This window comes from Schistocerca cancellata, chromosome 3 (genome assembly GCF_023864275.1).
Source record: "Schistocerca cancellata isolate TAMUIC-IGC-003103 chromosome 3, iqSchCanc2.1, whole genome shotgun sequence".
NCBI lineage: Eukaryota > Metazoa > Arthropoda > Insecta > Orthoptera > Acrididae > Schistocerca > Schistocerca cancellata.
The window spans coordinates 343,780,308-343,805,885 of record NC_064628.1 but is presented as its reverse complement, the minus strand read 5'-3'; positions in this window follow the sequence as shown (position 1 = coordinate 343,805,885).

The following is a 25,578-nucleotide window of genomic DNA, read 5'->3' as shown; positions in this document are numbered from 1 at the left end:
AGATTTCTATACACAAAGCATTTCAATTTTGTTCATCATGAGGTAAGTACATTGGCTTCTGTAGAACTTAGCTTTCGGAGGACAATAACTATGACACTTCCACAGAGATTATCTTACAGCAAGACGCACATTTAGCGCTACAGGACACGCATTTGAGTGATTAATTTTGTACTTAAACCATTTATTTTTCAAGATTTTTCAATTACAAAGAAAGTTTTCCGTGATACATTTCATTCCATTGCTGTAATCTGTAACACCTCAGGGTATAATTACATTAATCCTCAGGGGGGTACACGCCTACTTTGTGTACCATGTGTTTGGCAAGCACAAAGAGCCCTAGCTAATATGGTATTTGCTTATACGACTTTACACATCGGTACCATATTTCTCTAACACATAAATTACATAGCTATCTGATTATTTAACAGAGAAACAAATATTTTTTTACTACATCAGTGACACATGTTTACGCAGTTACACGGTTGAATAACTTCTCACTTATGAACCTGTATTTTGTCTGTACTTTGTGAACTGTTCATATTTTTTCGGAACCATTGTGATACTATGAGAGCTTTGAATGATGTATTTGGTAAGGGATCATGATTTTTAAAGTATATTTGAGGTAGATGACACAATTGAAATGAGCAGAGAATTTTTTTTAGGTTTTGAAATTATTGGAGGAAGCTATGACGATTTTGAGAACTGACTGAGACGTTATGGTATTATTACGACGATGATATGTATTATGCTGTTGAGGTATGTTTATGATCAATAAGATAATGCTACCGTGTATGAGGAATTTGATTATGCTACGTATTTCTTATGATGAAATATTGAAGAAGTGTCGACGAATATGTATATGTATAATAATTTAAGGAATAATGAGTAGTGGTTAGGGACTCTGACTTGTGGAAAAGGATGTTGGAAACCAAGAATCGTACTTTAAGAGTTATGACATGTGTGTAATTGTGTGAATGTATCACAATGCAGGTGAAAATTTTTTGCACACTTTTATATTCATAGGATTTTGTTTCTACACATTTGCAACGCAAATTCTCGACCTGTGAAATTTTTTATATGAGACTGTCACTGTAATGCAAACTGGTGTCGTAAATATTTCAATAAGAAAGTTTAGTGACCACCTTCACGTAATGAGTCGTGGGCACCCAGCTGCATGACAGTCGCCTGGAAAAAAGTCATTAGTGTGTGCCTTTCAGAGGCACAGGTGGCAAAAAAGAGGCCATTATCCTCGCTATTGACATTCCTTTGTAGAAAGCATCGCAAATACGACACGCTCAAACTTGAAAACATATGATTATACTTTGGAGCTCTTAATTTATGATATTTACTAAAATGCCTAATGAAATGATGAGAAACATTTTACATCTATTGTCTTTCTAGTTGAGAGAATTTTTTTGCCTTTGGAGACGCCATTTGCCTAGTGAATGACGTTTCATATGTTGCTTTATATATATATATTTGTTCATTTTGTTTAATATCAAGTTTCTAGCTGCACTGCAGCATTGGTTATAATAAAATTGAATAGATGTACTAATATCACTATTTTCTGTCTACAGACCCAGTAAAGAATAATTTTATGATGTACTTCCTTAGAAAAGAGAGCACAAATAGACATTTCCCTTCACAGGAACTGCATAAATAATTTTTAACGATTTGGTAACTTGTCTGCTACAGTAACTTATCGTGATGCATCACTTTAGTGTTAAGATGTGACATAGGCATTAGACATGGCCATCTTTACTGTAATGTTTTTCTGCTTGAGCTTTGTCATGTTTAGGTATAAGTTATTGCATTTGCTGCTGCTGTGTACCAGGCATAGTGCTACGGAATTTCTCTTTGTATTACTCTGTTAAGCCAGTTTTACTGTTGACTTATTTTTCTTGTTGCTGCAGATTGGCTCATATTAGTGATAATGTTGCATTTGCTTTCCAAAATTAGATTTACTGCTGCTTGCTTTGCCAATCTGCATTTTTTTCTCCTTGCAGTTTGTGTTAATTTGTTATGTGCTGCTGCATTGCCTCGTCCATTGGTATATATATCGGAGCTCAGTAGATTTAACTTAGTTTAAGAGGGGGTAGACTATATAAGAAACTAACTATGATGAATTGGAAGAAATGCATTGAGAAGCTATAAGAAAATGGTGTGGCCAAAAAAGTAGTGTACAGTGGAGAAAAACTATTTTTGAAAGAGGATGTGATCAGAATACAGAAAGCATGCTTGGATAGGATTTTTTCTTTTTTTTTTTTTGCTGGAGCAAATGTTGAAATAAGAGGGACGATCTATGGAATGAAGTTTTGGGTTGGATTGCAGTACCAAATGTTACACTGAAAACAATCTGTGTCCTTTCCTTTTGTGTTATCCCATGATCTGTTTATGTACCCTTGTGTATTTGTCTTTTTCCTGTCTTTATGTGTTTAGCTAATAAGATTTATGTTGTAGAATTTTTCAAATACTATGTTATTTTCTTTGTAAAGATGTTTAGACATTATTTATTCTGTTTTGTTTTAATGGTCATGTGTGAAGTTGATGTTTCGAAAGTTATTCTGATCTTTTATGTTTGTACTCATGTCATAATTCCTGTAACACTGCCTGTACTACAAATGTTATTGTATTATTATGTTCTTTAATGATGTATTTTGTACCTTTGTAATTGTATTCTTATGTTGTAAATTTATAATTGTATAGACACCAGTTCTTCAAATTAAGTTTCATTTCAGTGCACACGTTTCTGTTGGTCATACTATATGCACAATACGTGAAAAAGAGGACTGTTAGTGTTTGGACGTGTGTTAATAATTCAGCAAGGGACTGGATAACAGAACTGCTGGTTCTAAGGACAATTACAAAAACTTTGTGAGTGCACAAGTGGTGGTTATGGACTTGTTATATTATCTGCAAGACTCTTCAATGGTGATTGTGCACCAACACAGTCACAACAGATGGCTGCTGGCCAACTCTACAAGGACTACAGTGGGTCTGCATCTTTGATGACCCACCAATACCATTATTTCTACAAGGACTACAGTGGGTCTACACCTTTGCTGACTCACCAGTACCATTATTTCCACAAGGACTGCAGTGGGTCTGCACCTCTGGTGGCCCACCAATACCATAACCTCTGCCAGGAATACAGTGGGTCTGCTCTGTGATGACCTACCTACCAATATTCTTCAAAACTTCGACTGAATCTGCTGTGGGTTTGCTCTGTTGTGGCCCATTACCTGTCTGCATGTCAAGAGTCAGCACTGTCTTTCCGTTGGAAGGACAACACTACTTCTTCAAGACTGCATGGAAATCCACTACTTCTGTGTGCAATTTCTTTTATTAATGAGACTTTGTGAAAAAAAACTGTAATTACTATTATAATGAATGATCAGGACTGTCTTTATGGACTGTGAGAAAATTTTAGCTTTTGACCAACATTGTATCAATAAGTGTGTGCATTTGATTTCTTTGTTATTGTAATTATGATTATGAAAAATTTTTTCAAATCTGTATTGGCCACTGCCCAAAACAATTTGTAAATTTTTTTGTGGGGAGCGTGGGGGCTATGTAAGTAGGCTGTGTAGGTTTTTTTATTGGTAACGCCACATAGCGCTCTGTATGAAAATCACTGGCTGTGCTGTGTGCAGTCTGTGGATAGTTTGCATTGTTGTCTGCAATTGTAGTGTTGGGCAGCTGAATGTGAACAGCGCGTAGCGTTGCGCAGTTGGAGGTGAGCCGCCAGCAGTGGTGGATGTGGGAGAGAAATGGCGGAGTTTTGATATTTGTTAAGACTGGATGTCATGAACTGCTATGTATATTATGATTTTTCAACACTATTAAGGTAAATACATTGTTTGTTCTCTATCAAAATCTTTCATTTGCTAACTATGCCTAGCAGTAGTTAGTGCCTTCAGTAGTTTGAATCTTTTATTTAGCTGGCAGTAGTGGCGCTCGCTGTATTGCAGTAGTTCGAGTAACGAAGATTTTTGGTGAGGTAAGTGATTTGTGAAAGGAATAGGTTAATGTTAGTCAGGGCCATTCTTTTGTAGGGATTTTTGAAAGTCAGATTGCGTTGCGCTAAAAATATTGTGTGTCAGTTTAAGCACAGTCATGTATAAATTTTTCAAAGGGGACGTTTCAGCTTAGTAGAAGAGGAGCAAAATAAGCCAACACATCTCAGCTTATCAATAGATGCTCGAGATTTTCTAAAAAAAACAGCGGTCAAAGTTTTCGTGTTACTTTCGCTGTGTGTTCAGACGACATGTTGGCTCAGTAAGGGTTTCTTCATTTTTGTTTCTATTTATTTTATTCTTATTATATACATTTATCTGTCCATGTCTGTTGAAGGCTACTACGTGAAAGTTTCTCATCAAAATAAGGGATATAACGGGGTTATATTAATTACAAAATTACAACTGGTTTCATAACAAGTGGCAACGGCCTTGCCGTAGTGGCTACACCGGTTCCCGTGAGATCACCGAAGTTAAGCACTGTCGGGCGTGGTCGGCCTTTGGATGGGTGACCATATAGGCCGCCATGCGCTGTTGCCTTTTTTCGGGGTGCACTCAGCCTATTGATGCCAATTGAGGAGCTACTCGACCGAATAGTAGCGGCTTCGGGCAAGAATACCAGCATAACGACCGGGAGAGCGGTGTGCTGACCTCACACCCCTCCTAACCGCATCCTCCACTCAGGATGACACAGCGGTCGGATGGTCCCGGGAGGCCACTCGTGGCCTGAAGACGGAGTGACTGCTTCATAACAAGTGTCACGCATTTACTATATAATATATGTGTGTATGGCATGTTTACGATATGGGGGCTCTCGTAATCTTGATATTTCTTGACGAGTTGGCAGTCGTTAGTTGTTGTTAATATTAGTTTCTTTATGACCTCACGGCCTTGGTTCAAAAATGGTTCAAAAATGGTTCAAATGGCTCTGAGCACTATGGGACTTAACATCTGAGGTCATCAGTCCCCTAGAACTTAGAACTAATTAAGCCTAACTAACCTAAGGACATCACACACATCCATGCCCGAGGCAGGATTAGAACCTGCGACAGCAGCGGTCGCGCGGTTCCAGAATGAAGCGCCTAGAACCGCTCGGCCACAACGGCCAGCTAATGATGTAGGCCACGCAGTTGCAATTTAGTTAGAATAATAGTTATTCAGAAAGCAAACTAATAGCGGGAGTGGTCGTATTGAGAGTTACTGTTACACTCGAGCGCATATCCATCTGATCACAGTTCAATCATTCACAATCTCATCGCGAAATACAAGTTATCCACGCGAAATGTTGCAGTGCTCGCCAGGCGCGCGGCTGCTCGCCACTCAGAGACTAAGTCCTGCGATACCACACAACGCGAAATTTTCTAAGTCGTTTCTCTTACTTGCTACCTAAGGACCGACTGTTCACTTTCGCGTCTCGAGCCGAACTCTACCCTTTGGTGTCTCCAGCCGAACTGTCCGCTTTCGTGTCTGTACCAGCACTCCCTCTGTCCGTCCCCGGACGCGTTTCCCGCGCACCAAATATCCTCGCTCAGCTGCCTAAGGCAGTTCCCTTTCCTTAGGCCGTCCATCTGATTGCCTACAGCTTATTCTACATTATTTTACATTTTAACATATTTAAATAACCAAAGCTTGACCACTTTCAGGTTCTGAATTAAGTAACAATAACATCCGTTACATAATAAACGTTAAATTCTTTTACGTAAAACCAATACAATTTCCTTCTTAGCTTTGAATGCCACGGCCAGTAGCCTTGCACCCATCTGCATTCTGATAAATAAATAAATAAAGAACAAAAATAACTATTATGCACTAACTGTACAACAAATATTCTATTACCTAATGATTCAATAAAGTGTCATGGTGTCATCGTTCAAAGTGTTTTGTGTGGAGTAAATGATGATCTGACGCTAAACTGTAAATACTGATCATTTAAATTTACTGTATCTTTTAAACAAATAAAGTTACAGATTTGATATTCACAACGTTTATCATTTGAATGATGCGCTTCCATATGAAATGTCGATCGTTAAGATCGACCGAAGTGTTCAGATTTTAGCATTCACGTCTTTGTTGCAAAACTTGTTAATTTCAATTTAACAGTAAATCCTAAACTATTATAGATAGGATCAATATTCAAGTCTTCTTGGGATCACCATGAAAATTCATGGAGGATGGATTTACTGTGGCTTGATTTCCTGCATTAGTACAGAATTAAAGTTTTCATAAATGTTTCCCTTTATGGCCGATCTTAGGTCCGCCATATTTAAGACTGCTATGTCTCCTTGGCGACAAAATCCTTCTTCTGGGTTTCCCTATGACGTAGGTTCTCGTCTCACTCGCACACTACAGCGCTTAGACCTCAATAGCAAATAGGCGCCTGTGAATTTCCCCATCTCGTGGTGAATCTGTGCCCTTTGTGGAACACGGTCCTCGACGACAGGGTTCGTGTCACAATTCCTGTAGACTGACTCTTTAGGCCATATATTTAAATGAGAGCGCAATGCTCGTTAACTCACAAAGTAACAAAATGAGAGCGAGACACTACTGTCTGGCCGGCCGGTTCTAGGCGCTTCAGTCTGGAACCGCGCGACCGCTACGGTCGCAGGTTCGAATCCTGCCTCGGGCATGGATGTGTGTGATGTCCTTAGGTTAGTTAGGTTTAAGTAGTTCTAAGTTCTAGGGGACTGATGATCACAGATGTTAAGTCCCATAGTGCTCAGAGCCATTTCAACCATTTGAAGCCACTATTGTCTCGACTAGTTATACAAAAGAAAAGTTGACGCAACTATAACTTCTTACACCTAGAAGTATTCGTACACTACTTATTCTCTTGAAATGGTTCTTAAATTATTCACAACTATACAAAGATGTTAATGAAAATATTTAAGATCATGGCTTGTGGCCCAATAAGGATGGCTTCAAAGGATTACAATCTTCTTACATTCTCATATTCTGATAATTCATTCTCATATCAATTCTTATATTTTATCTATATCTTTGTTCATCAGGTAGATTTGTTACATCCTCTTGGATGATACCGATCATAGAAACATTCGAAACACGGATATTCCGAACACCACGAGCATCGCACGAAGCCAGGTTTGGCACAGTGACATTTGTTTGTTTCAGTCTCAATCGGGAAAGGAACCTCGTTAACATTGGTGAATTCACACGTTGGCGATGATTTGGCGACAAACCATGCATAATGGATGACTTTACCAAAAATGGTGCTTGCAGTTGATCATGAATCAAGATACGCTACAGGAATATCACCGAAAACATTTCCAAATCATTCGCTCACTTTTTGTTTTTTAATTCATTCATTAGACACACAGTTAGGACACGAATAAGAACGACGTTTCATCAGTATACACTGGAAAACACTCGTGTAGCAATCTTCTACAGACATGGCTATATAAATGAAAAACAGATGTGAAGGAGGCACCGATCTGTATGGAAACTGATTATGGCAGAATTACAGAGGCTACAAAATTTATCCAGGTGAAGCAATACAGCCAAATGCTTTAGACAAAGAAGCTAACCTAACATGGAGGTGGCTTTTCAACTAACAACTAACAAAACACCTGTATGACAAGCAATTCATACCCATAAATGCAGAGCCTCGGGACTACAATACCGTCATTAAACCAGAATACATTTATGCATCAGAATGCCTTTCATTAAATACAGCCAGACAATCAGGCGAAATAGAAAAGAAGTAAAGGAAAGCAATCAGGAAAATCTTGCGACCAAAATATGCGAATAGGAAATGGAAACTAAGAAGAAATAAAGAAGTTTATGAAATAATAGAGCGAATACCATGCATGATGAGCAAGAGAAGAGTTGCATTCTACGGATACCTAAAAAGGCTAGATGAAACCAGGATAACAAAAAGAATTATAAACTTCTTTGACAGAAACCCCAAAACACCCGTGACATGGATAAAAGAAGTTAAAGCAGACGTGAGGGAAATGGAAATAATGGTGGAAGAAATAGGAGAAAGAGAAGGGTTAGAGAAAACTGAAATGTCTCAAGAGCTTTCAGGAGAAAACAAATAAAGACAGGTGCAATATGGTCAGGAAAAGAAGAGAAGAACATAGGGAAAGAATCAAAAATCACTGGAAAGACAGGAAGGAGAAAAGGAAGAATACATAAGTTATTTCATTAGGTCCTTTGTAATCAAAACCAATAAAAAATCTGGTTTAGAACACAGGGCACAAAATTAAGAAACCATTACTATAACCACTGCGCCACCAGTTCGCCTGAGGATATCGCTAGGTAAAAAGCACATAAAGTACTGGAAAATACTTCGAAAACTTTGACTGCCGTTTTTTCAGTAACGGTCGACTATCTACGGACAAATTGACACACGTTCTCACTTATTTTGACCCCTCTTCCACTGAGCGAAGTTTCTGGGAAATTTTGTTATGACAATTGCCGTGTTTCCTCGACAGGGCTAAATTTTTCAACTCTACGTAACTACTGAATGAAGTATAATCTGCAGTATGATTTACATACTTTATTCTTTCTCTGCCTCTAAAATTATTCACCTTCACTGATCCTTCTAGCACCAAGTCAACGATTCCTAGGTGCTCTACAGGATGCACCACTTATACGTATCTTCTTCTATCCATCTCCCGTTAACCCTTCTTTAGTCCATACATTTTCAGTCTATTCAGTTTGTATCACTCTTGGGTAACATCACATTTCAAACGCATCAAGATGCTTCTTCTCCCTGTTTCCCAAAATCAGCGATTTAGTTAAATAAAATTTAGGAACTTCTTCCCGAATTTCATTCCAGTATTTAATATTTGTGTGTGCCAGTTAGCTTCTGAGAGCTTCCCTGCTTCAATCATACGACATGTACATTGATCGACTAGAACATTATGACAACCACCTACTATCGACATAAACCCGACCTGGTGAGGAATGACTGCTAGTCAGACACATGGCCGGCCGGAGTGGCCGTGCGGTTCTAGGCGCTTCAGTCTGGAACCGAGCGACCGCTACAGTCGCAGGTTCGAATCCTGCCTCGGGCATTGATGTGTGTGATGTCCTTAGGTTAGTTAGGTTTAAGTAGTTCTAAGTTCTAGGCGACTGATGACCTCAGAAGTGAAGTCGTATAGTGCTCAGAGCCATTTGAACCATTTTGAATCAGACACATGCACGGTGCACATAGTATCAGTCCGCGTATTGTCAGTGCGTAGCATGGGGAAGGCGCGCGATCTGTCTGAGTTTGACCGAGGGCAAATAGTAATCGCCCGGAGGCTCGGCACTAGCATATCGGAAATTGCACGACTTTTCGGGTGTTCGAAGAGTGCTGTTTTGAGGGTCTTCAAAAGACTGATAAACGAAGGTGAAGCCACGTCCAGACGTCGTGGGTTGGGTGGTCAACCCTCGTACAATTGTCGGACATCATAGGCGGGGAAGACTGGTAAAACAGAACAGGTGGTGAACTGTGGCGGAACTAATAGCAGATTTTAATGGTTCAAATGGCTCTTAGCACTATGGGACTTAACATCTGAGGTCATCAGTCCCCTAGAACTTAGAACTACTTAAACCTAACTAACCTAAGGACATCACACACATCCATGCCCGATGCAGGATTCGAACCTGCGACCGTAGCAGTCGCGCGGTTCCGGACTGCAGCGCCTAAACCGCGTGGCCACCGCGGTCGGCGCACTACAAGTGTGTCTGAGAGCACAGTGCACCAAACACTCCTAACGATGGGCCTCTGCAGCCGACGACCCACCCATATGCCAATGTTAACATCCCGACATTCGCAACTACAACTGAAATGGGGACATGACTGTCAGCCCTGGACGTTGGTGCAGTGCTAAAGCGTTGCATGGTCTGATGAATCCCCCATATCTGCTTCATCATGCCAATGGGAGTGCGCGAATCCGTCGTTTTCCAGGAGAACAGTACCTTGCCACTGTACTGCGGTACTGAGACAAGCTGGCGGCGGCTCCATTCTGCTCTGAGGAACATTCGAATGAGCATCCATGTGTCCTGTGCAACTTGAGCAAGGCATCATGACCGCCAAGCAATATTGTACACTGGTTGGATACCACGCACACCTGTTCATGACAATCATGTTTCCCAACATTAGTGGCATTTTTCAACAAGATAATGCGCCTTGCCACAAGCATCACAAGGCCAGAAGTGTGATGGAATGGTTCAAGGAACATAGTGGCGAGTTCCAGTCGCCAGTCGATGTGGTGCCCCCCCCTCCCCCCAAGTCGCCAGATCTTAACCCGATCACACACATATGGGATGTGATTGAACTTGTGTATGGAGATGTGTGCCCACTCCCTCCAATGACCTATCAAGGCCTAGCTCCTTCCATGCCACGACACATCGCCACAGTTATCTCTGCCAAAGGTGGACATACCAGCTATTGCTGTCATAATCTTCTGGCTGACCAATGCATGTCTAATCACTATAGTTAACGACGAGGTGACAAAAATCATGAGATACCTCCTCATATCGTTCTGACGTCTTTTTGCCCAGCGTAGTGCCCTAACTCGACGTGGCATGGTCTCAAAAAGTTGTTGGAAGTCGCCTGTAGAAATATTGAGCCATGCTGCGTCTATAGTCGGCCATACTTATGGAATTGTTGAAAGTGCAAGAGTTTTTGCGCGAACTGACCTCTCGAATATGTCCCTAATGTTCTATAGGATACATGTCGGGTGATATGGGTAACCAAATCATTCACTTCAAAGCAATCGCGAACAACCGTGGACCTGTGACATGGCGCATTGTCATGAGAACATGAAGTGCAAGAAAGGCTGCAAATGGTCTCCAAGTAGCTGAACATAACCACTTCCAGTCAATGATCAGTTTAGTTGGACCAGAGGACCCCCCCCCCCCCCTAATACATTCCATGTAAACACAGCCCACACCATTAGGCCACAGTTTGCCAGTCATCTAGGGTCTAACAGATATGGTCACAAAAGCAGGAGCGTCGTACGTCCCACATTGACTTCTGCGGTTATTTCACACTGGGTTGCTCGTCTATTAGCACTGACAGCTCTAATCACACATAGCTGCTCTCGATCGTTAAGTGAAAGTCGTCGGTTACTGCGTTGTTCGTGGTGAGAGGTAGTGCCTGTTCTGATTCCTCTCTGATTTGTGAAGGGTATCAATAATATTGACTGGTGTTCTGTACATGTGATTCTTGACAATACACCCTGTCTAATAACGTGACACTGGAGACCACTGCTATGTGATGGGACCATGACTGTCCACCCCCTCTGTATGCTCAAACTGCAATGTGGGCGTGCACCATCATGCTGGAAGATGACAGCTCTTTGATCTGTGGTGTAGGGGCTGTTCGAGCAAGTCTAGGTAAACATTCCCCGTTATAGAAGTATTTTTTCCCAATAGAAGCCCGAAAAAGTGGTTCAAATGCCTCTAAGCATTATGGGACTTAACATCGGAGGTCATCAGTTCCCTAGAACTTAGAACCACTTAAACCTAACTAACCTAAGGACATCACACGCATCTATGCCCGAGGCAGGATTCGATCCTGCAACCGTAGCAGTGGCGCGGCTTCGGACTGAAGCGCCTAGAACCGTTCGGCCACCTCGACCGCCTGGAAACCCAAGGTACACATTTGTGAATGCCCAACCCTCTCATCATGAGCAAGTGCTGCCAGTTGTCGGACACTGCTGTGAAAATATCAGCAGCACGTGACCACCAACATACACTTGTGGTTGGTTCGCTATATTCCACCGTATAATTGAACATTGTTATTTTACTTTGCATGGTAATTATTGAATAACCATTTTACTGTTTATGACAATAGAGAATACTCCGTAGTTAGTTAGTTCGTAAAATCAAGTCAAGCGTACAAAGTATGTTGTGTAAATTTTTACACATTTTTGTACAAATTTGCATCTAAAATCATTAAAAACTCACCTAAGCGTTTTACCACACAAAGAAAAATTTTCCTTCCTGCAGAGAAAAATTCGGTCGGAATGGTTTAAGCTTCTAGCTATTCCGGATGTGTTCATGTTTTGAGTGCGTTTTCAGATTCCCAAATCCTAAAGCTGTGGCAATTCACATGTCCATAAATTCATCTAAAATCAGGGACATTTTGAAGCAACCACTGTGAGTATCTGTGGAGGCCAACACGGAACATGTAATGCATACATCATCGGTCGATCGTCTGGCTGCAATACTTGGACCATTTGCACTCTCTACACAAAAAAGAGCAACTTTGTATGTAACAATTCATGGATAGCTCTTATGCAAGACGAACTAACTTCTAGGGGTTGTGTTGGAATGCAGCTTACACACTGTCAACACGTGCTTTAAACAGAGGGGGACATCCACTTCTAGCAAAGTCATTGATAATGCCTCTCACTTTAAAATTTTTAAACCACCTCATTACCCTTATTTTTGCCAGTTTTGTCTTCTCATTCTTGCATCGATAACTACGCAGTGCCTTTGCCACAGATTTCGATTCTGCATACCATTGCACTTTCTCGTGTCCTGTCATTATTGTGATGCACTCCAAGTGCAATCTGCGACAAATGACATAGGAAAAAGGAAAAAAAAACGTTGAGAGCTGCTCAACTTTCTCTATATCTCACAGTTTCAATTTTTGAAATGATAGCAGGACTTTATAGACGCAAAAACATTACTGTCAGAGCACGTAATGCCACTGATATATTACTCTTCATCTCCAAATATCCAGTCACATGCTTTCTTTGTTCATAATTGGAGGAAGCAGACAATGAAAGGTCCAACTGATAATAAATAATGGTGGAGCTCAGACTGTACGATTTATTAGTGGAATTATTATTCGGTCCCAACAGATTGAACTACACTCTGTTTTAACAACATCCCGTATACCACAATACGACATTTAGCACTTCACATTTAGCTTTGAGACCATGGAAACCTGGCGTGAACAGTTAGATGGACCCTTTTAGCCAGCTGATAAACGACAATGTCCAATTCCAACTATCAACTCTCCATCACTGTGCGAGCACGAAATGAAACGATAACAAAAATTCAAGAAGCGCTACAACGGCCAAATATAAGTTTTAGCTGCTGGACGCAGCTTAATCAGAGGTGGCTGCATCAGAATAACGCTCATTCTGAGATAGTGCTAAGCAATGAACTTACGCAGGAGCCAAAAACATAAAAAATATTCCGAGGTGAGAGAATACAAGAAAGAAAGAAGAGCAGGATCTAACATCCCGTCGACAGCACGGTCGTTAGAGATGGAGCACAAGCACGGATTATGGAAGGAAAGTGAAGGAAATCGGCCATGCACTTTCAAAAGGAACCATTTCGGCATTTGCCAAAAGCGATTTAGGGAAATCACAGAAAATCTAAATCTGAATCCGAATGGCCAGAAACGGATTTCAACAGCCATCCTCCAAAAAGCGAGTGGAGTATACATGTTCCTCACAACACTCTGTATGAATGATGTTTTTTGTTAGACTGTAATATCATTACGTTTTCGGTATACTTGTAAAAGTTACTACCACTACTGCTACTCGATCGAAGGGGCTTCAGCCTTTGAACGGTGCACACTTAGCCGACGTTTTCGACAGAAGCTGTAGCACTGTGTTTGAGAGCAAATGTTCGTGGATGCACCGAAACTTGCTTTTTTGTGCTGCAGATGGGGAGGGACGGGGGCGGGGGATGGAGGAAGTGCAGATTATATTTCTTTGAAATTCGACAAAAGTAAGCTGGTCTTTGAAGATACTTCACAGGTGGCCTGCGTGCGTCAGATTCGAATATCACCCCACGTGCACGCCAACTCAGCCGGAAATATCGCAAAAGCGGCAAATTTTCGCATCCGGAGGCTGCAGCGAGCAGCGAAAGTACCTCACAGGCGCAGTCGGCCCCCGTCCATAGCAGCAGAGGTGGCGGTGACAGGCGGAGCAAGCAGGAAGTATCACATAGGAAGCGCCACGCCGTGGCGTGTGTGCCCGCAGCCGTAATCCGGCTGTCCTGTGGCAGAGTTCAGCTGACGCCGCCTGAGGCTGTTTTCATTTTGCTGACCCCACAGCTCATTGGCCGAAGTGTGGTTCACCATTTGTCGCAACATATTTACCAGAAACCCTATAATTTTATCTTGGAACTCTTACATTTGGTTCGTGTTTGCATAGAAAAACAATATCAGAAATTGAGTCCGCCTTGATGCAAAACACCTTGTTATTCGTTTATTTCTCTATTCTCCCAAACTAGTTTCGGCCACAAATATCACCATCATCAGTGCCTTTTTTTTGTTTAATCTAAAACACGCAGAAAATATCGTGGTTATACAAACACAGTGGCACATTGTTACATTCTTACTATTAGTTTTTTGAAATACAGTTTCCTGTGGAAAGTACCGATAGGAAACGAATCGTAAAAAAGTAATAACGTGCCACTGTGTTTATATAACCACGCTATTTTCTGCGTGTTTTAGATTTTTAAAAAACCGCTGATGATGGTGATATTTGTCGCCGAAACTATTTTTTGAAAATAAAGAAATAAATTAATAACGAGATGTTTTGTATCAAGGCGGACTCAATTTCTTATACTGTTGTTTTACCAGAAGCCCTCTGGCAAGACGGCCGCCTTGTCGGTAGTGGGTTATTGTCCGCTCCATTCGTATTACGTACGAAGTCTGTAGAAAAAATTCCGGAACTTCGTCTAAAAAAATTTTCTACGCCTGTCTCATACATTTTCTCACCATCTGGTGAGCAAAATGTATGAGACAGGCGAAATACCCTCAGACTTCAAGAATAATATAATAATTCCAATCCCAAAGAAAGCAGGTGTTGACAGATTTGAAAATTACCGAACTATCAGTTTAATAAGTCACGGCTGCAAAATACTAACGCGAATTCTTTACAAACGAATGGAAAAACTGGTAGAAGCCGACCTCGGGGAAGATCAGTTTGGATTCCGTAAAAATGGCTCTGAGCACTATGGGACTTAACATCTATGGTCATCAGTCCCCTACAACTTAGAACTACTTAAACCTAACTAACCTAAGAACAGCACACAACACCCAGCCATCACGAGGCAGAGAAAATCCCTTACCCCGCCGGGAACCGAACCCGGGAACCCGGGCGTGGGAAGCGAGAACGCTACCGCACGACCACGAGATGCGGGCTCCGTAGAAATGTTGGAACACGTGAGGCAATACTGACCTTACGACTTATCTTAGAAGAAAGATTAAGGAAAGGCAAACCTATGTTTCTAGCATTTGTAGACTTAGAGAAAGCTTTTGACAATGTTGACTGGAATACTCTCTTTCAAATTCTAAAGGAGGCAGGGGTAAAACACAGGGAGCGAAAGGCTATTTACAATTTGTACAGAAACCAGATGGCAGTTATAAGAGTCGAGGGGCATGAAAGGGAAGCAATGGTTGGGAAGGGAGTGAGACAGGGTTGTAGCGTATCCCCGATGTTATTCAATCTATATGTTGAGCAAGCAGTAAAGGAAACAAAAGAAAAATTCGGAGTAGGTATTAAAATCCACGGAGAAGAAATAAAAACTTTGAGGTTCGCCGATGACATTGTAATTCTGTCAGAGACAGCAAAGGACTTGGAAGAGCAGTTGAACGGAATGGACAGTGTCTTGAAAGGAGGATATAAATGAACATCAACAAAAGCAAAACGAGGGTAATGGAATGTAGTCGAATTAAGTCGGGTGATGCTGAGCGAATTAGATTAGGAAATGAAACACTTAAAATAGTAAAGGAGTTTTGCTATTTGGGGAGCAAAAAACTGATGATGGTCGAAGTAGAGAGGATATAAAATGTAGACTGGCAATGGCAAGGAAAGCGTTTCTGAAGAAGAGAAATTCGTTAACATCGAGTATAGATTTAAGTGTGATGAAGTGGTTTCCGAAAGTATTTGTATGGTGTGTAGCCATGTATGGAAGTGAAACATGGACGATAAATAGTTTCGACAAGAAGACAATAGAAGCTTTCGAAATGTGGTGCTACAGAAGAATGCTGAAGATTAAATGGGTAGAGCACATAACTAATGAGGAGGTACTGAATAGGATTGGGGAGGAGTTTGTGGCACAACTTGACTAGAAGAAGGGACCGGTTGGTAGGACATGTTCTGAGTCATCGAGGGATCACCAGTTTACTATTGGAGGGCAGCGTGGAGGGTAAAAATCGTAGAGGGAGACCAAAAGATGAATACAGTAAGCAGCTTCAGAAGGATGTAGGCTGCAGTAGGTACCGGGAGATGAAGAAGCTTGCACAGGATAGAGTAGCATGGAGAGCTGCATCAAACCAGTCTCAGGACTGAAGACCACAACAACAACAACAACATGGAAAGTACCGATAGGAAACGAATAGTGAAAATGTAATAATGTGCCACTGTGTTTGTATAACCACGCTATTTTCTGCATGTTTTAAATTAAAAAAACCACTGATGATGGTGATATTTGTCGCCGAAACTATTTTTTGAAGATAAAGAAATAAACGAATAACAAGGTGTTTTTCATCCAAGCCAATTTCTTATATTGTTGTTTTACTAGTAGCCCTCTGGCAAGACGGCGGCCTTGTCGGTAGTGGGCCAATGTCCGCTTAATTCGTATTACGTACGAAGTCTGTTCAAAAAATTCCGGAACTTTGTCTAAAAAAATTTTCTACGCTTACCTTATACTTATTGTGCATGGTTTCCTTTGAAATACTCTCGCCCAAAATTAATACACCGCTCCCCAAAGCCGTTTCCATGTCCAGAAGCAATTTCGATATACCTCCTGGATCGCCCGAAGTGCTGTCTGTGAATTTTTCTTTATCTCGTCTATCGTTGCAAATCTTTGTCCTTTCAACGGGGTTTTCAACTTTGGAAATAGAAAAAGGCCGCAGGGGCCAGCTCTGGAGAGCGCGGAGGATGAGGTAGCACAGCGATTTCGTTTTTTGAGGAATAGTCACGCAGCAACACGGATGAATGTGCGGGTACGTTATCGTGATGCAAGAGCCATCAATTCTCTCGCCACATTTCAGGCCGTTTCCCTCTAACATTTTCTCTCAGGCGTCGCAATACGTCCTGATAGTACCACAGATTAACTGTTTGTCCCTGTGGCACGAATTCATGTTGAACTAATCCTTCAAAGTCAAAGAAAATTATCAGCTTGTTTTTGACATTTGGCCTGACCTGACAAGCTTTGAGAGAGCCATTTCCAACCATCTGTGAGGACTGAATGTTGGGCTCAACATAATAACCGCGGATCGACATCACACCAGCAGTTATGACTGTCTTATGGAACATCTCGTTCTCATTTGCGCAATACCATAGCTCTCCACAGATTGCAAGTCTTTCTGTTCGTGACTCGTGAGCCATGGGCGAACTTGGTGGCAACACGATGCATTCCAAGATGCTGCGTCAGGATTTCATGACATGATCCAAGAGAAATGTTACATTCTTCTGCAATCACTCGGACAATCAGTCTTCGATTGGCACGCACAGTTTCGTTGACGTTCCTGACATGCGAGTCGTTGGTAGACGTCGAAGGGCGTCCTGAATGAGGGTCATCTTTAACTTCCGTTTGGCCATTTTTAAAGCGTGTGAAAAATTCATAACACCGAGTACGGCTTAAACACTCATTACTGCAGGCTTCCTGCATCATTTGGTGTGTCTCTGTAAAGGTTTTCCTGAATTTAACATAAAATTTAATGCAGACGCTAACTCTGTCACCTCGAAAACCGTAAACTGTGCGACACGACTTTCTACTCGATGCAGCAGTGAACAATAACTGCACACATACAACAATGAAACTTCCGGCAGTTACACATGAAACACAGGCGTTTGCAGGGATGCCAACCACATTTCGCTCCAACACACAACTAGTGCGAAATTACGAATATTCCGGAAATTTTTTAACTCACCTCGTATTTGCGGTAGAAAACGGAATCCTCTAACGAGTGCATCTAATGGAATCAATTCCTCTGTGAGCTATTGTAGTTCGTGTGGACGTTACTGTCATAAAAAGAAACGTATAAACAATTTTCGTGAATTCGCCTCCGTGTAAAGGGTCGTTCTCTGTGGGCTGGGCCGCATCGCGCCGCGTCGGATTTGAGAAACGTCAGCGTTCCGGCCAAGTGGAGCGTAGAATAGACGGGCAAAATCGTTCATCCTTGGGAACTAGTTCACTGGTGATCGCTCTTTTTTGGGAACCGTTCATTTTTACACGTTCACCGTTCATTGTGCATGGTATATGGTTCATACGAAAAACTGAAAGTTAGTTGCATAGATGACTGAAGATGGAAGGCGCCAAGAGAGGGGCACTTGCCTCCCCCCTGGAGTACAGAGTTTTTATTCATAACAGAATTCTCACACACTTGTAATTTTCGTGATTCTGCAAAACATCTCGTTTAGCTAACTATAGCGTCATGTGGCTGATCGCAGGGAAATAATGTAAGGTGGCGAACGAAAAACCGGCCCCGAGTACAGACTGCTCGCCAATTACACGCGAGTTGTTGACCGCTACGAGCAGGATAGATAAACATGTAACAATTAGGCAGTGAAGAAATAACAAATAAGCTAATGCAAACAACTTAGAAGTAATAGATGACGACTGGTAAGCGACAATGAGGAGTCGAGTACTTAGGGCCGATTTTTCGTACGCCACCCTGTACCACTGAAATAATACTGTAGGAGTAATCATATTCTCTTTACAAAATGCGATACCATATACTCGATTACGAAGCGCGGCCTTCATTCTGTTGTAAGTCGGTCTGCCTTCCGTAGCAATGAACTTGCTCTTTTACCTTGGATCATAAAAAGACGGAAAATAGCCACACGTGCGTGCCGTGCCGACGTCCTTTGCGTGTGTAATAACAAAAAATCTTGCCTTTTTACAAGTATTTCTTCTGCTGTTTATCTAAATAGTGAAGTAAGTTGATACGCCGCTTTGTTACCTGAAAAGATGAATGTATTACATACTACGTACTTTTATGTAATTTACGTAATTATAAAATACATTTTAATTACCGGACGTGGACGCTGAATAGAACACGAAAAGAACCAGAAGTTCAGAGTTGAAAAAAGGTTTGAAACAGATCTAGAATGGGCGTGCGAAGCGAACGGAACGAACAACTCGATACTGAGCACTCGGCAGTGGAACTGCGACGAGTGCCACGCGAAGAAGGACGAGTCCGGCCGAGCGAGACCGAGACCGAGACAGACGGGAACGGGACCACAGGCAGGAACGAGACTGGCCGTTTTCCGTTCCCGGGAACTGTAAGTAGAACGCCGCGACCGAAGTGAACTATGAAAGACCGTTCCTTAGAATTCGTTGCTCGCTCCTTCCGTTCATCTTGGTGAGCCGTTACTTTGAACCCATTAGTTTGCGAACGACCCATCTCTAGATCGCAGTTTACACCAGCAGTGACATGGGCGCCACCTGTCACACCGAGAGCCACCGTGGACACCGGCTTCGGCGGCGGAGGAGGAGTGTTAAGTCGGCGACTGCAGAGACATCAGAGACGTCAGTAACAGTGGCGCCTATATGTATACGTAATACAGCAATGTTAGGGATCTCATCCACACATTACAAAACATGGGTGAGGCAAACAGCGACACAGAGAGTGCAACAAAGCCCTCCACGAAAGCTTCCCAGCACTCAGAAACAAGTAACGTAGAGTCAGACGCACTTGAGTAAGTAATACTGCTTCTGCCGCAAAAGTACTGCAATGGAAGTACAAAATCACTCTGTCGGTAACAATATCAAACGCAAAGCTGACTGGGTGTCAAGAACAATTAGAGCAAGAAAAAGCCAGGATTAGGGAAGAAAACAAAAAAACAAGGCAGTTCCCTCGTTCACTAGTGCAGTAGCTACTCCATTCGTTCAGACGGTCGCCACAAAATCGAAGACTGAGACCACACAAGCCATGCAAGGTAGCAGACTGTTCATGAAATCCAGTGACAAGAAAGACGCAAAGGAAATACAGATTTATCTGACGGAGCTAACAGATCCGAAGAAAGAAAACATAAGAGCCAGGAAAATGAAAACAGCCAACAATGTAGTCATAACTGAAACAGAAACAGAACAGTAAATCAAGAACCTGTATCAAAATCGGAGCTAAATAAAGAAATGATATGCGAACCACCAAGGAAGCATAGACCGAAAATGACAATGCATGACGTCCCAGTTACCATACCAGAAAGTGAATTCATTGTGTCACTGTATGAACAGAATTTGGAGGGAATGACAGATAGGAAACAACTGTTACAAGAAACAGAAGTCAGGTTTAAAACAGTTCCACGGGAGAAGCTGGCGGTAAATTAAGTAATGGAGATAAAGTCAAGAGTCAGAGTACAATTGGTTACACAGGAAAGGATATGCACTAGATTTCGATGAACCACTGTGAAGGACTACGATGCAGTCACCAAATGCTATAACTGCCACGACTATGGGCACATTGCAAAGCACTGTAAGGAATACAAATCGAGCTGCTCGCAGTGTCGAGAATGTGACCATCTAAACAGCAACTGTAAAAATACCAAACGAGCCACAGTGCGCATTCCATGTGTGAAAGAGAGAAATCATGCAGCCAATGAGGTAAATACTGTGCGATGGAAAAACTGGAAATCTGTGGTAAGGTCTTATGGAACCAAACTGCTGAGGTCATCGGTCCCTAAGCTTACGCACTACTTAATCTACTTAATCTCTACACTAACTTACGCTAAGGCAACACACACCCATGCCCGAGGCAGGACTCGAACCTCCGACGGGGGGAGCGGACCGTGATAAGGCGCCTCAGACCGAGCGGCTACCCCACGCGGCACTATGCGATGTACCAGACATTCTTGAAGAGAGAAATTCAAAGAACCGAATATGGATTCTGAACCATTGTGTAATTTGCTGGAAAGCATCACAGGAACCACAGACTAAACACAATCACAACAAATGTCAAGTCGACAGTCGAAGGAGATGAAAGACTGTCCCAGAAGAAAATTATTAAACCCGAGCTCACTGATCAAACAGACTATAAAATTAACTATCATCTTCGTAAGAAACTGGAACCTCCACCGAAAAGAAAGCGTCATGCAGAAAAAGCCAAAATATTCTGGTCCAATTTGAAAAACAGAACGAGAAGAGACATGGCTACACAAATCGAAAACGTGACTGACCATATCGACAAGGTCGATAACGAGATGGACAATATAAAGGCCAATAGTAAGAAAAATGGAGTTTCCGGTTACCTCTAGGTTGGTTGATTGATTTGGGAGAGGGGACCAAACAGCGAGGTCATCGGTTCCGTCAGATTAGGGAAGGATGTGGAAGGAAGTCGGCTGTTCCCTTTCAAATGAACTACCACAGCATTTGTCTGAAGCGATTTAGGGAAATTACGGAAAACCTAAATCAGGATGGCCAGATACAGGTTTGAACCATCCTCCTCCCGAATGCGAGTCCAGTGTGCTAACCACTGTGCCACCTTGCTAAGTCTACCTCTAGATAAGGAAGACTTAATGAGGCATATACACTATGTGATCAAAACTATCCGGAGACCTGGCTGAAAATGACTTACAAGTTCGGGGCGCCCACCATCGGTAATGCTGGAATTCAGCTTGGTGTTGGCCCAGCATTAGCCTTGATGACAGCTTCCACTCTCGCAGGTATATGTTCAATCAGATGCTGGAACATTTCTTGGGGAATAGCAGCCCATTCTTCACTGAGTGCTGCACTGAGGCGAGGTATGGATGTTAGTCAGTGAGGTCTGGTACGAAGTCGGCGTTCCAATACATCTCAAATGTGTTCTAAAGGATTTAGGTCAAGACTCTGTGCAGGCCAGTCCATTACAGGGATGTTATTGTCGTGTAACCACTCGGCCACAGGCCGTGCATTATGAACACGTGCTCGATCGTGCTGAAACATGCAATCGCCATCCCCGAATTGTTCTTCAATGGCGGGAAGCAAGAAGGTGCTTAAAACATCAATGTAGGCCTGTGCTGTGATTGTGCCAAACAAAACAACAAGGGGTGCAAGCTCCCTCCATGAAAAACGTTATCACACCATAACACCACCGCCTCCGCACGCTGACAGATAACTTTGACCGGTCATTCGCCTTACCCACTCCCTGCCATGGTATCGCCACATTGTGTGCCGTGATTCGTCACTCCACACAACGTTTTTCCACTGTGCAATCGTCTAATGTTTACTCTCCTTACACCAAGGGAGGGATCGTTTGGCATTTGCTGGCGTGATGTGTGGTTTATGAGCAGCCGCTCGACCATGATATCCAAGTTTTCTCACGTCCTGCCCTGTGATGGACATGACATGAAAAATGCAAGAAGTTTATGACCATGAAACACTCCCTTCCTTTAACCCACCGTTATTAACTAGTGGATTATTGCCTAACAGTTTAGAATAGTTTGACCGTGTGCAGCTGATAAAGGCTGATGGGTTGATATTTGCACGGGAGTTGTTCCGTATCAAATCCAACAAAACTAATTAGGAAGTCAGATAGCAATAATTGGTACATACTTTGTTGTTAAGGATCTATATATATTGTCCTGACAGCACCAATGAGACAGTTCCTCCCTTCATCTGACAAACTAGTTATGGTTAACTCATCACAGGTCATCTACTAATGTCGTCATACGCCAATATTCTTCGTGTAGCACTGAATGCACATTCCTCACTGCAATGCAAATCGTGGATGCCTGGTGCGGTTGTCGCGTAATCACTGTACGCAAATGAACACTTAAGCACAACTCCAAATCACTCAATTAATGCCATTTCTGTATTTGCTGGAGGTGAGGCCCACGGCGTTGGGTGAGGCACACAGCCGTTAAACACTTGTAAATGCAGTCGGCGGTCCTGCCGAAATTCACCGTGCTCGCTTAGCAGTCAACAACTTACTTGTTCAGAGTCTCACCACTAACTACTATCTGGTGCACTCGGCGCTCGACTATAGATAGTACTTACTGCGACCTGCGTGAGACGAAGATGTATCGTACTGAATACGTAAGGGGCGGTTGACCCCTTACAACCGGATCACAACCTGTTTAGAAAAATGTGAAAACGCAATGAGTCTAGCTAAACTGGAGGATATGCATATGTTAAGTATAGCAATAAGACCCATGGTTAGGCACATTTATCCAGAAAGTAGTATCATAAATTTTCCTCTCATGGCGGAAGTTTATCATATTCAACTGAGTGTCAACAACTTGCCTACGAATACAAAGGAAATGCAGACTCTCTTTAAGACGCAGAAGACACTTGATGCTAAGCATCTGTACAGGCAATTAGTCATAACACATGTCCGAATTGTATACGATTACAGATTACACTGGTTCCATAGCTATGGGCCCACTACAGTCCCATAGCATTCGCTTACAATCAAAACACTCACCTGAATGGCTGCCCAAGTTTCTATACAGGTTGAAAGGTGGCTACACTGAGCCACAGCGCCAAAAATCGCGCCAGAGAGAGTATTGTTCCGCCGCCTCCACTGGCAGTGCGTATTGAGAGGTAGCGGCGGGCAGTTCTTGCCGAGAGTTCTTGCCGAGAGTTCTTGCCGAGCAGTTGTGGTGGACACTGCTTGTATTTGAGTTAGAGTGAGATGTGGTAGTGCAGAGTGTTGTTCCATGTTTTATGCAGTGGTTTGATGGGAGAGATATCAGATGTTGTTCTAATGGAGATATTGTAATGGTCAGAGTGCATTTCGTCAATATATATGGAGGTATTTTCTTATATTCTTTTATTATTTGTGTGTCCTGAATAATGTGCCATTACAGGTTCAGTCAACAAGCATCTGGCTTGTGTTCTTGTATTAGAGTGTAATTCTGATTTCCTTGCACAATTATAGTATTCTAATTTTCTTTTATCACATCAGTATAATTGGTATTTATAAATTCTTGTTTTGTTGAAGAAGAACCGTGCCAGATGTGCGTTGAGTCACACTACCACACACAGAACAGCTACACTTGTGCTTTGTTGGCTTCGTAGGTTTTATAGTTGCTGGGGACTTAATTAATTAACAGTGTTAACGAAAATTTCCATTTCATTCTTTGTTGTGGTTCTATGCAGTCAGATAGCGTAACAATTAGTTGTCAGGGCCAGCCGTTTACGAGACTTGCGTAATCGGACATACAGCTATCAAAAATATTTGCATTTCATATTATTAAGCCCCCATGCACGTGGCGACCGCTGCTTCGGATCGTCCCTTGAAATCTTCTGATTGTAAAAATAGTAGACCGAAGTATTGTTGTAGTAATTTGTAGTTTAGTAATTGTAGTTTGTATTGCATGTGTAGATTTGGTGATTGTTATTCTTCTATTGTTCGTTAATCGTGTTTGAAGGAAGCATTTCGTGTGATTGATATTGTTGGAGATAAAGTGTCATCGTGTGCTAATATCATATAGTGACGAGCTTTGTATATTTTGTAAATGATTACGCGATCAATGAAAAAGGCAAAAATAATGAATAGTGAGAATAACGAAATTGTTGACATGGCGAACTCGCCGACACAGGACAACAGTATGATGGATAATGAAGTGGAAAATAATGTAACAATTCGGGAAAATAGTCCGGAACCATTTCAAAATTTTTCTCAATCAGAAAATTCACAGAATACGAGATTAACGATAGAAGATTCTGGAATAGTATCGAACACAGATAGCTTTACAGCCATGCAGAAGGAAGTTGGTTTTGTGGGAAATGTGAGGGGTGAAAAGAATTTTGAAACAGTTACTTTGGGGCAGTTGATGAGTGTAATATTAGATTTTCGATCTGAATATAAAACGGATATGGAAACACAATTAGGAACTATTAAAACTGAAATGGGAACAATGCAAACTCAGTTTAGATCTGAATTAAAAACAGATAGGGAAACAATGGAAACACGGTTAGACTCATTGGGATCACAGTTAGGATCTGAATTTAAAACAGAGATTGGAACTTTGGAAACACGGTTAGACTCACGAATAGGGACATGTTTCAAAACCATGAAAGATGAATTAAAGAAAGAAATTCGAGAAGAAGTACAACCGATTTTGAATGCTCACAATAACAGATTAGTTGCAGTAGAGATTAGACAAAGGGAACAGGATAGAGAACAGGATGAAAGAGATCGCGTGATAGTACAGAAATTTTCAGAGTTAAATTTACAACGTGCAAAAGATAAGGAAGAAATATTTGAGAGAATCGAGGAATCCGTACCAAATGATAGAATAAATAATCTAACACAACAATATGAACAGTTAACTACTAAATGTGTTAATACTGAAACCCGAGTCGCGACACTTACGGAAGACGTAAATAAACAGAAAGAACAAATAGGTGACTTATCGGAAAGAGTGGAGGAGATTTCAGATAAATTGACAAATCTTAGTTTGAATGGGGACAGAGATTCAGATGACACAGCTCCATTGCCATTTTCAGAAACCGAAGAGTACCAGAGCATAAATAAACATGTTGAAAATCAGGGAAAATTTAATGAACGCGTTAAAAGTGAAGTGGAGGCATTACGAAAGCAAGTGAAACAAATTGAAGGCGAAATCGTAGGAAAAGACGGCAAAAGAAATTTAGAATCACAGATAGCAGAGGGGTTTGAAGAAAATAATTTGTTTCATTTACG